Raw genomic sequence first — 12,459 nt, 5'->3', positions numbered from 1 at the left:
CGATAGTTGGGATAATGTTGCATGCAACTATCCAGATTCAAGTTCTACATCAACATTAAAGCTTTTTATCTTGCATTTAAAAAGATATCTTGATTATACATTCATTTTTTTCATTTGTGTACTATTTTTAATTTATAACTTACACATATATTTGTTTATTTTATAAAAAATGAGGAATGATGATAACGGAATGCTAGATAGTTTCAAAACATTTATTGAGAAAATAAAGATCGAAAGACGGAGGAAGCAACGTATTAAGAATGTTGAACTTGATCCAACTCTTAAACATTTCATTTGGAATGGGCTTGACACTATTCAATATCAAGTAATACAAGGTGACTGTGAAGACATTGCTAAACTCATACCTAAAGGGGTTATGCCTTAGTCATTGCAGATATTCCCCATGGTTTCAATATTCCAAACATTGATTATGATAGTGACCCTTATACTTATCAAGCTCTTAGTAAAGTGGTTTCGGGATTTGTAGAAGTCACGCCATCACCATTATGGAAATTTGTGACATTTCATTCAGACACACAATTGACAATGATATTGTCAAGCTTTAAGAGGAAAATAAATTCAAGGATGCAACTTACATGGTAAAACGTTTAAAATGTATATTTGATTAATGTTGAAAAATTCATTTATGTACAAGTTAATTGAACTTTTATTATTTCATGTTACAGGCTAAAGTCAAATATTCTTAACAATGAAGATCAATAATTTATAAATGATTATGGGTTTATTCATATTGATAGTTGGACAAAATATGATAGCCATATGTCTATGATTTTTAATCGGGTAGATGGAAAGAGTCATAGCCAAATACTGAATTATGATGCTGTTGTGAGAAAACTAACATATGAGGACAAAGAAGTAAAATGAGAGATAGTAAATACATTTATTAAAAACCACAATTATTGATTAGTTATCTTATAGACATATGTTCAAATGAAGAAGATTGGGTTCTGGATTTATTTTCTGGCTTAGATAAGTTTTATTATATGGAATTGAATTTCAATATGTTATTTTTAATTAATATGTCATTTTACTAATTTAGTTCATTATTTTTTATGCTTAATAATTAGGTACAACACTAGCATGTCGCCTTCAAAAGGAAGAAATTGCATTGCAATTGAAAAAGATTCAGTGCAGTGCAATTTCATTCAGCAAAGAATTAACACTCTTCAATTTCTTCCAAATGCAATGCAAGAAATTGGGTTGAAGAACGGGGACTTTAGTGAATCACGTGTGGCAAAAAAGGCAAAGGAACCCCAACCACCATTATATGGAATGTTGGAAGGACATACATTGGGAGATTTGCAGACATCAAAGATCTATTAGAAGAGGAAAATGAGCAAAAGGAAGAATAAAATATTGTGGGAGAAGACAATGATGATGAAACTCTAGAGGACGAAGAGTTTGGATTACGTGACATTGTTAATTAAATTTAACTTATGTTTGGAAATCAAGCTTTGCAATGTTTTAACTTTGACATTTTATGAGAAGAATAAACACTCAATTAAGGTTGTTATGTGTTCAATATTTGTAATATGTGATTTTCGCATTGATTTCTAAGTTAATCATTATTTTTTGAAAAAAAAAAAGGTAATTATTATTATTTTTTGACATGAAATTTAAAAAAAAAAACTATTATTTAACTATTTTTAGATAAAATTTTCGTATAAAAATTGTGATTTTGACATGTCAATTCTAGCAAAAAATTATCAAAACGTGTAGTTTTTTAGTTATATTTATGTTAAAAATGGTTATTTATGTCCATTGTTAAAAAATATTGTTTTTTAGAAATAATTATTTCATGTGGATTGAAAAATTAATTAAGGATGTATAAATATGTATAATATCGAAAATTCAAAATATCAACCTTCTAATTTAAAAATTAAAAACAATAAAAACTCCACTATAAAAAAACTAAAATTAAAATAAAAAACAAGAAAATATGAAGAAAATGACCACTTCAAAATTATCAAATTTACAAAATAATTATTTACATCTCATACATTAGAAAATTTAAAGTAAAAAAATAGGTCTTTTAAAAAAAGGGTCTGATGCAGAATACCCACTTTTTAAAATCAACATGAAAATCACTACCATTCTAAAACGTAATGTACATAAAAAAATTAAAGTGCCAAAAACTATGCTCTAAAAAAAACATGTGTGTTCTGCATCACTCATTTTCAAAATCAGACACTTTTTTTCTATCTCTACGAAAACGGGTAACAGTATCAGTTCCTGTTTCAAAGTTTACATTGTTGGAACCTCCTTGGGCATATCATTGCCAAAAGTGGGATCAAGGTTGATCCAGACCGAGTTCAGACTATCACGTAGATTCCTCACCCAGTCAATAAGAAAGCTATGTAGTCCTTCTTGGGAAAGATAAACTTCCTTCGTAAATTCATCTCAGATTATGCGCATATTGTCAAACCTATCCAAGATATGATCAATAAGGATGTAGTATACAACTAGGGAAGGAAAGAAGGAAAACAATGTGTTTTCCCGTATCAAGCAGGCAATAGTAGATGCACCTATGTTGTATAGCCCAAATTTTAGCAAAGATTTCTTGTTGTATACATTCACTTTCGACAATTCACTCGTTGCAGTGCTCACACAGAAGGATGAGATGAACAATGAACGCCCCATTTCCTTCATGAGCATGAGCATTCAAGGACTCGAGATCAACTATCCCGCCATGGAGAAACATGAATTTTTTGTATACAAGGTGGTGAAACATTTCAGACCTTGCTCGCTGAAAAAGTACAGCATAGTCTTTGTGCCACACCCAACAGTTAGAATGCTACTTATTCAACAAGCTCCGGGTTAAAGACGCGCGAACTGGATGATAGGACTTCAAGAGTATGATCTCGATATCAATCTAGTTCACAATGTCAAGGGTCATGGTCTCTGCAGACTTCCAGCAGAAGCAATACATTCCCAAGAGGAAGAAGAAGAGCTCGTTGGTTGGGAGAAAGAAATCAAGATGTATAATATAGAGTGAGCACAACCCACTTCGCACAACAAATCTTGGTACAAAGAAGTGTGCTAGTACCTTGAGCATGAAGTCATGCCCTCTCACATTTCCATGTGACAAAAAATGGAACTTCGCCTCAAAGCCTTATCTTACTAGTTGGTGCATGGAGTACTTTACATAAAGCACATCAACGGGATTTTTCTTAGATGCCTGGAGGCACAAGATTTAAAGAGAGTGTTACATGACATGCATGATAGACCAGCCAAAGGTCACTTCATGGGTAACACAACAACAAATAAAATCATGAGAGTCAGTTTCTACTGGCACACATTATTCAAGAATGTAGATGCTTATGCCCACAAGTGCCCAGTTTGTCATCGATGTGGCGACATAACACGAAGGTCAGCAGCACTACTGTAGCCTGTTGCAATGGATGAAAAATTCCAACAGTGGGACTTAGACATTAGCAGGGAAATCTACCCCCATTCATCGAGGCGACACTGCTACATTCTGACTACTACATATTACTTCACACGATGGATGGAAGTAGTTCCACTCAAACACGTGAATGACCAGAAAGTCATCAGCTTCCTTCAGCAGAACATCATCTCAAGGTTTGGCGTTCTTGTTTCACTTGCTTTTGATAATGAAACTTATTTCTCTTCGCTGAAACTGTATGATTTTTCATTGAAATATGGTATTGTGCTTAAACGCTCATGTAACTACTACCCGCAGGGAAATGGTCTTGCTAAGTCAACAAACAAGAATCTTATTCGCATCATCAAAAAGGCCATTTACTCTTATCAACGAAAACTAGCATTCTGCCCTAGTGAATGCTCTTTGGGCTAACCGAGTTACACCCAAGACCTCTCTGAACACATCTCCATACTTCCTTGTATACAGTAAAGAAGCCATCCTGCTACCCAATATCTAATTTCCTGCTCTTTAGTTATCCCAAGAATCTTGAGGAAAGTCGTGTTTATTGATTGACTGTAGGATGGGCACTATTAGCTCTGCTACAGATTCAGTGTTTATGGGTTAAAATCAGGTTGGAAAACGCTGGTTTTCGTTGTTAAGGAGCTCATGGCGGTTCATTTTACCCTTGCCCTTTTTATTTTTTTCCTACTCTCCTTAACCCCATTTCCATTTTCCTCTATTATCCTTATAAACCCATTATAATTTTATTTCCGAGGCTCCCAGGCTTCTTTTTGTTTAAAACCCTTTAAACCCCGTTACCCTTTATAAAAACCCGATAACCCCTTAAATCCCTACTTAAGTCCTTTTTCGGGCCCCGAGTATTTTGTGTTTTAACTATTAAACCCTGCATAGACCTTTAAAAAACTTCGTTCAAACACATTTTTTCATTTAATCCCCGACAAACCTTTGTTAAACCATTGTAACCGCTCATATAATAAAACCATAACCGGGTCTGCCCCTTACCTTTCATATCACCCGTCATGTCAACGATAAACTCGTGCTTTCATTCTATGCCATTTGATCGTCCCGCTTCATCATCCAACGATAGTCGCATCCCCGCTCCGCAGACTTGCACACCCATTAGTTCCCGGGGAAAGTGGTTTCCCCACCATCACATCCGCCACACATCTCCATTCCATTGCATCGCTGCCCGCGGTGCGATTACTGTCCCAGCACCATAAGCGTGCGATAAAACCGCTTTCTGCCTTCCTGTACGATTCCCAGCAGTTAACGCGCGTGCTCTTTTAGCTCACGATCACCATCCGATCTCCCTGAGCATGATTCAACGGCCCTCAATTCATCTCTTTTGTCATGTCTCGATAGCTCCTCCTGCGCAATATCCGTTGTTGATTTTATCATCCGACGGTTGAGATCTGTTCCATTGTTTAGTCTGCCTCTGTGTCTTTCATCGCCTTCCCGCCATCAGATCTAGGTCGTTCGTTTTGCCATATAACGACCAATGTTTCATCTCAGATCCTGTTCATTTTCAAAGTGTTTTTCAGTGTATTCTTCAGTGTTTTTGGGCACTGTTTTGTATACACAAAGGAGAAAGCAAGCCATCAGCTTCCTGTACTCTGCGTGTTAAATTCTCAGCTACCTGCATTAAAAGACAACACGGTCAAGGACGAGAAGGACAGCTTCAAGCCGATCAAGATATAAATCAGTTATGGAGCATTGTACATATTATATCCCTTATGCTCAGAAAGGACAAAAAAATATCAAAAAATGTCAAATTTGTTAATTAAAACAGTCAGAATGTATCAGAGGCCCATAATAGTTTGTAAATGTGGTTGGTGGTCAATTAAGACACCTCCACGCATAGCCTAGCAGAGCCATTTTTGTAACAGATTCTATATATACTGAGAAAAATGATGTAATTAGGTTGATGAGTGTTATTCTGTTGCAAGCTTCAACTTCTGGAGACTATAACTACTTTGTAACCTGCAGCTTCTGGTCTATATTTCCAGCTAATACAAGCTTCTTTTTCTGTTGATTGCTCACTCTCCACTGCTTCTTCTTTGTTCCAGGCTGTGCCTGTTCTGCATTACTTCATGTGCTGTTAATATTTAGCATTAGAGGGGATGTCATCCCACCTCCGTGTTAGGATTTAGCATGTATCATTGAATTTGCTTGCAGGTTTCTATTGTTTTAATGCCATAGAGCTGTAATCCTATCTGTGTATTAGAAAACAGATTTACAGACCTTTTAACTAGTTGCAGCCGGCCATCATAGGGTCCTGTGCATCTGCTGGTGTGGTCAGTCTTCTCCATTATCACCTTATCCTCAAGCTGTGAGTAATTGGTGGTTAAAAGCCTTGTAGTCTGGGGGTGTTCACCCATGTCTGGGGTCAATCATGGTAGAAGTGGTTATCTGGCTTGAATATGCAGCATTTCTTCATTCATCCACCTATTTTTCCAACTTTTTGTTGAGTTTGTAATGTTCCCGAGCATCACTGATATACAACCTAGGTGAGTTTCTTGGGGTGATAACATTAATGGCGTCGTTGCCAAGGAGAGGAGAATTGAAGCTCACTTCCCTGGGAGAATGACACAACTTCAAGCTTTGATGACAGATAAGGTTTGAACACAGTTTCTGGTTGTAATCATCTGTCTGGCGACTCCATTGGTGGAAGACCATCCTTTGGCGACTCCACATTGAAGTTCTGGCTCAGTTTGTGAGAAATACTCGAAGAAATCTTTAGAAATCACCAGCTGAACCAGTGCCTGAACCTGAGAGGACTATTAAATAGAAGAGAGCTCCACAGAAAGGGGCATCAGGATCAGGGAAGCCAAGAAATCCAATTCATCTCTAAAAGACAAAGTTATTGCTGAAGATTTATAGTTTGAAGATTTAGAACATAACACTGGATAAGGAAAAGTCTTAGATATTGGTTTAGCACCTTGTACAGTTAGTTCCCCTTTGAATCTCAGTCCAAATAAGGCTTCCCTTTCAGTCCAAAACATCCCTTTATCTCTGCCATCCATCACATTATTCCCTACCAGTCAACCTGTTAGTATTCTTCCAAATATTTTCCGATCATGGCAGGACAGCAATCACCTACGAGGATAGAAAGAATTGTAGCTGCTAGATATGTACCATTAGTGTTACCTGTGCCTTTAAATCCTATGCCTGTGGGAGAATATCAAAAATATATGCCTAAATCCACTGGAACGGAGGGAGTGACAGTGGAAGAACACCTTGAAGCTTTTTACATTTATGCTGATAATTTAGATATAAGTGAAAATGATGTGTGGATGAGAGTTTTTGTTCAGATCCTTGATGGAGAGGCTAGGAAGTGGTTTAGAGAATTGCCCCAGAGATCCATAACAAAAATTGAAGCATTAGATGATGCATTTTTGAAGCAATGGGGCGATAAAAAGGATTTGCTATATTATCATACTGAGTTTGGTAATCTAAAGAGGGAAAATGGGAAATCAATACCTGATTTTAATAAAAGATTCAATCGAATGTATAGTAAGATTCTAGCTGAGGTTAAGCCTACTCCTACTTCTGCCAAAATCACTTATGCCAATGATTTTTACTTTGATTTCTGCCTGTTGTTGAGAGAAAGAAGATGTGCTACTCTAGCAGACATGCAGGATGCAGCCCTAGAGGTAGAGTCCAATATTATGGCAGCAGAAAAGTTTAAAAAAATCAGGTTAACAGAAGGAGACAGAGAAATCAGGCTTCTACTTCTTCTGCGTCATCTTCAGAGCCTAAATTAGATAAAATGACCAAGATGATAGAGTCATTAGCCGCTGAAATTTCTAAGCTAATGGTTGAACAGAATTCAGGGAAAACAAGGCAGCAGAACACATTTTCTCCAAGAAACCCTAATCCTTTGAGAAGAGAAAATAAGCAGTTACAAATAATGCAGAGGGGTGAGGATTCAAAGGAAGAATAGAAATTTAAAGCTCCCTTTCAGAATGTAGTCATGGAGGAGGAAAAATTTGAAGAAGACGAGGATGAAATTCACTACATGGAAGATAAAGGCAACACTGCATTTTTGACATTAGCTAAGTATGAACAATCATTGCTGCAGGAACAAAATAGTCAAGAGTGGGACAGAGGAGCTGTTCTACAATCTGGTGAACAACAACAGAGATATAACTTGAGGTCTAATGCATAAAATGCCAAGTAAATTCTATCCAAAGAGTTGCCATTCAAACAGAACCACAGAATATCAAGTAGAGAAGACCAGCAGCTGATCCGGTCATCCTCAAAGCTCCAGTTCAAGAGGTAAAAAGTTCTGATAAATCATATTCTTCTTTCAACTTTGAATCAGAATTTCAAAAATTGAAAATAGTTTTGCCTCTAGCTGAGTTGGTGAAGAGTGAATTATTTAGAAATCCTATCCTTGAATCCCTTGAGCTAGAAACCAAACAAACGTCCACTGACTCTGTCAATTTGCAAGATGACAAGCCTGCCATTGTGCTCAGCCCCATGATTGGACCTGTTGATAATAATTCTCCATATTTTTATGTGTCATTGACCATTCATGACAAAACCCTCCATAATTTCCTGCTAGACACAGGGGCCAACCACAATCTAATGCCTCAAGCTCTCATGGAAGATTTGGACCTTGATATCACTAGACCCTATCATGATTTATTTTCTTTCGATTCAAGGAAGGTGAAATGTCTTGGATTGATTAATGATCTGGCCATTACCTTAACTCAGCTGCCCATGAAGAGTATGATGATGGATATTATGGTAGCATATGTCCCTCCTAAGTTTGGCATGCTGTTGTCCAGAGGGTGGATCGAGAGACTAGGTGGGAAAGTACAAAATGATTTATCTTATGCCAATGTCCCAGTGTTTGGAGGAGAAAGCAGGAGGTTGTACAGAGAAGCAAAGTTGGAATACATCATTAGTGATGAGAAGAATCCTAGAAATCATCCAATATATGCAGTGGACACTGATTTTGGAGCATGCATTCTCCAAATGAAGGAATCTTAGAAGGCCGAAATGTAGCTCAGAAAACCAACAGCGAGCCGAGCAAGAGCAAGGAGATCAGGTTTGGGAGATGTTCTTTGATGGAGCATGTTCCAAGGAGACTGTAGGAGTAGGGGTGGTGATAGTATCTCCACAACAAGAAAGCATTCAGCTGTCTTTTAAGCTGGTATTTCAAGTGACAAATAACATACCAGAATATGACGCCTTGTTGTTAGGCCTTAATGCAACAAAATACAGAGGAATCAAGAATCTGAAGGTGTTTGGGGATGCTGATCTGATAATTCAACAAATAAATAAAACATTTCAGGCAAAGCACCCAAGGCTAAAAGTGTACAGAGATGAGGTATGGAGAGTCAGAGATTCTTTTGATTTTTTCTGTATTTCATACATTCCTAGAGCCCAAAATCAACTTGTTGATTCCCTTGCTGTTTCTTCTAGTCTATTTATCCCCCCTATTCCCCCCAGACTGATTTATGAAGTTGAAGTAAAATATAGACCATCCTTGCCTGATAATGTCCTGCATTGGAAAGTTTTTAATGATGATGATGAGTTAAATAGGTTCCTTCAAGTCATTGGTGAGTTTTCTGAAGTGAAAATTGACCAAGAAAATGATGCCTTGTCAGAAAAACCCCAGTCCCAGCTTAGAAATAAGATTGGAAAAGACAACATAGTCTAGCTTCCTAGTAACCATATTCCTAAGGGCCTAATTCCTCTTGAAATAATTTTTGACCAAAATGATGTGCCTTACAAGGCTACCCAAAACGAAGACCAATCCGTAGTCTGTAAGCATGATATAGGAAGTTCAGGTCAGCCTAGGTATGTGAATTTGTCCATTCATTTGTCTGCTGATCAAAGTGCTAAATACTGCAATTTAATGAGGCAATTTGCTGATGTGTTTGCCTGAGAGCATAGCGATCTGAAAACATATGACAAGAGCATAATTGAGCAGAGAATCCCTATGGAAAAAGACACTATACCATTCAAACAGAAGCTGAGACCAATAAATCCGATGCTTCTTCCATTGATCGAAAAAGAAATTAAAAAGTTGTTGGCTGCCAAGATTATTGTTCCTCTCAGATATTCAAAGTGGGTGGCCAATTTAGTGGTGGTGAGGAAGAAGAGTGGTGAAATCAGACTATGTGTTGATTTCAGAAATCTAAACAAATGCTCCAAGAAAGACAACTATCCTCTGCCAAAGATGGAGCATTTATTGCAGAGGGTCTCAAGAGCCAAAGTGATGTCATTTTTGGATGGATTTTTAGGCTTCAATAAGATTGCTATGCACCCAGATGATCAAGAAAAGACTGCTTTCACCACTCATTGGGGCACTTTTATGTATGTTAAAATGCCATTTGGATTGATGAATGCTGGAGCCACCTTTCAGAGAGCTATGGATATAGTATTTGTGGGAGAGAAGGACAAATTTGTCCTTATCTACCTTGATGATTTAACTGTTTATTCCAACAGCCATCAAAATCATTTACAGCATTTGGAAAAAGTATTCTTGAAGTGCAGGAGGTGTGGAATCTCAGTCAATCCCAAAAAATCACAATTTGCTTTGGAAGAGGGCAAGCTGTTAGGACATGTTGTGTCTGCTGCAGGTGTTCAAATTGACCCAGAAAGAGTCAAAGCCATTCAGACTTTGTCTGTCCCTAGATCAAAGAAGGATATTCAATCCTTTCTGGGAAAAATTAATTTCTCCAAGAGGTTTATTCTGAATTTTGCAGAATTGGTTAAGCATGTGACCTCCATGTTGAAGAAAGGAGCAGAGGTAAGATGGACTAATGCAGCAAGGAAATCATTTGAGTCAATTAAGAAAGCTATTATGGAGGCTCCCACATTAATCAGTCCTGACTACATTAGGGAGTTCCATATATTTTCTTTTGCCTCTGAAGACACCATTGCAGCTGTTCTATTGCAAGCAGATGAAGAAGGTTCAGAGCATCCAGTGGCATTTTTCAGCAAGAATTTGAGGGATGTTGAACTGAGGTATGATATTATAGAAAAACAGGCATATTCTCTTATTAAATCTTTAAAGTCTTTCAGAGTTTATATCTTGAATTAAAAAATAATTGCATATGTGCCCTCTGCTGCAATAAAAGATGTCTTGACACAACCTGATGCTGATGGAAGGAGGGCAAAGTGGATTGCAAAATTGATTGAATTTAATATAGAGCTGAAGCCCATCAAGCTAGTCAAAGGTCAGGGTCTTGCCAAGTTATTAGCTGAAGAAAATTGCAGGTCTTTGGACATTGATTTACTATATGCAAATGCAGGAAATGGTCAGGCAGAAGAGGAAAAAGCAGCTGAAAACGAGAAAAAACAGTCAGTGACAGAAAATCTAGCTTCATGTAACTGGTATGTTGAAATAATTAATTTCTTGTTGAAGCTAGAGATCCCTTCAGAATTTAATCCAAGTCAAGCTAGAACTTTAAAGCTTAGAGCAACAAAATATTGCATTAATCAAAATCTGCTCTAATGGAGGGATCCATCTAGAATATTTCTAAGGTGTTTGGACAAACAACAATCAAAGGAAGTTATGCAGCAGTTTCATAACATCATGTGTGGAGGGCACCATTATTGGAAAACTACAACCCATAAAATTCTCAGAGCTGGGTATTTCTGGCCCACCTTATTTTCTGATGTATTTGCTTTTGTTAAATCTTGTGGCAGGTGCCAACAATGTAAACTTTGAAACGGGAACTATAAACTCAAAACGGGAACTGTGGCCAAAAAACCCCCAAAAAACATGAAATACAATGCTAAAAATGAAAAGTGTGTATACTGGAACGATGGTTTTTTTTTTTAGGGTCAATTTTGAACATGTTTTAAAAATGGTAGTGAAAACGAATTTTTGTGCAAAAATTGTGCAAAAAGCACCCTAAAAATGAAAAGTGTTGATACTGGAATGATGGCATTTTTTTTTAGGGTCAATTTTCAACATTTTTAAAAAATGTCAGTAACACCGAATTTTTATGTGCAAAAATTGTGCCAAAAACACCTTCAAAACGAAAAGTGATTATACATTTTTTTTATAAAAATTATTTAATATGTTATAAGGTGTGAAGATCAACAATAGTACATAGGGAGTTTTTCTTGCTTCTACTAAATGCATGATCTTGAAGGGGCATGTGACGAAGTGAAGTTGAATAAAAATTCACATGTTTATATTCCCTTAACCTTCAAAAACAACTTATATTGGATTCCTTGTCTTTAAACAATATGTTTATAGACCCAAGTTAAGTTATCGCGATCCTTGGAAAGTGAACTTCAATATTAATAATCATAAGAAGTCCCTTAAAAAAAACCCATTTTATAATGTGAATTTTGGTATGAACATTAGGTATTTCTCTTGTTTCTACAAAATGGATGACGTTAAAGGTAATGTAATCGCATGCAAGTTAAACTCTTGAATAAACCAACTCAAATAGAGGGTTGCAATCAATGTAATCACATTCACATTTTATATTCCCTTAAAGTTCAAAAACAACTTATATTGGATTCCTTGTCTTTAAAAATACGTTTATAGACCCAAGTTAAGTTATCACGATCCTTGGAAAGTGAACTTCAATATTAATAATCATAAGAAGTCCCTTAAAAAAAAACCCATTTTATAATGTGAATTTTGGTATGAACATTAGGTATTTCTCTTGTTTCTACAAAATGGATGACGTTATAGGTAATGTAATGGCATGCAAGTTGAACTCTTGAATAAACCAATTCAAATATAGGGTTGCAGTCAATGTAATCACATGCACGTTGGACTATTGAAGAAACCGACGTTAAAGGTAATGTAATCACATGCAAGTTGAACTCTTGAATAAACCAAATAGACGGTTAGAGTCAATGTAATCACATGCGAGTTGGACTATTGAAGAAACCAAATAAGCTACAAAGGACCTTTGTACAATGCCCATTTTAGATTCCAGAGTGAATTTAACTCGCGCCTTTACTTGATAGACTACCAATAATTTTAACTAAAACCTAGATGTGAAATGAATAATTCAACTTTAGGAAGATATCACATAACATCTATA

The sequence above is a fragment of the Pinus tabuliformis genome, chromosome 7 (genome assembly GCF_031772625.1).
Source record: "Pinus tabuliformis cultivar Carrire ecotype Pingquan chromosome 7, CPIR1, whole genome shotgun sequence".
Classification (NCBI taxonomy): domain Eukaryota; kingdom Viridiplantae; phylum Streptophyta; class Pinopsida; order Pinales; family Pinaceae; genus Pinus; species Pinus tabuliformis.
Note: the sequence above shows the minus strand (reverse complement) of the source record.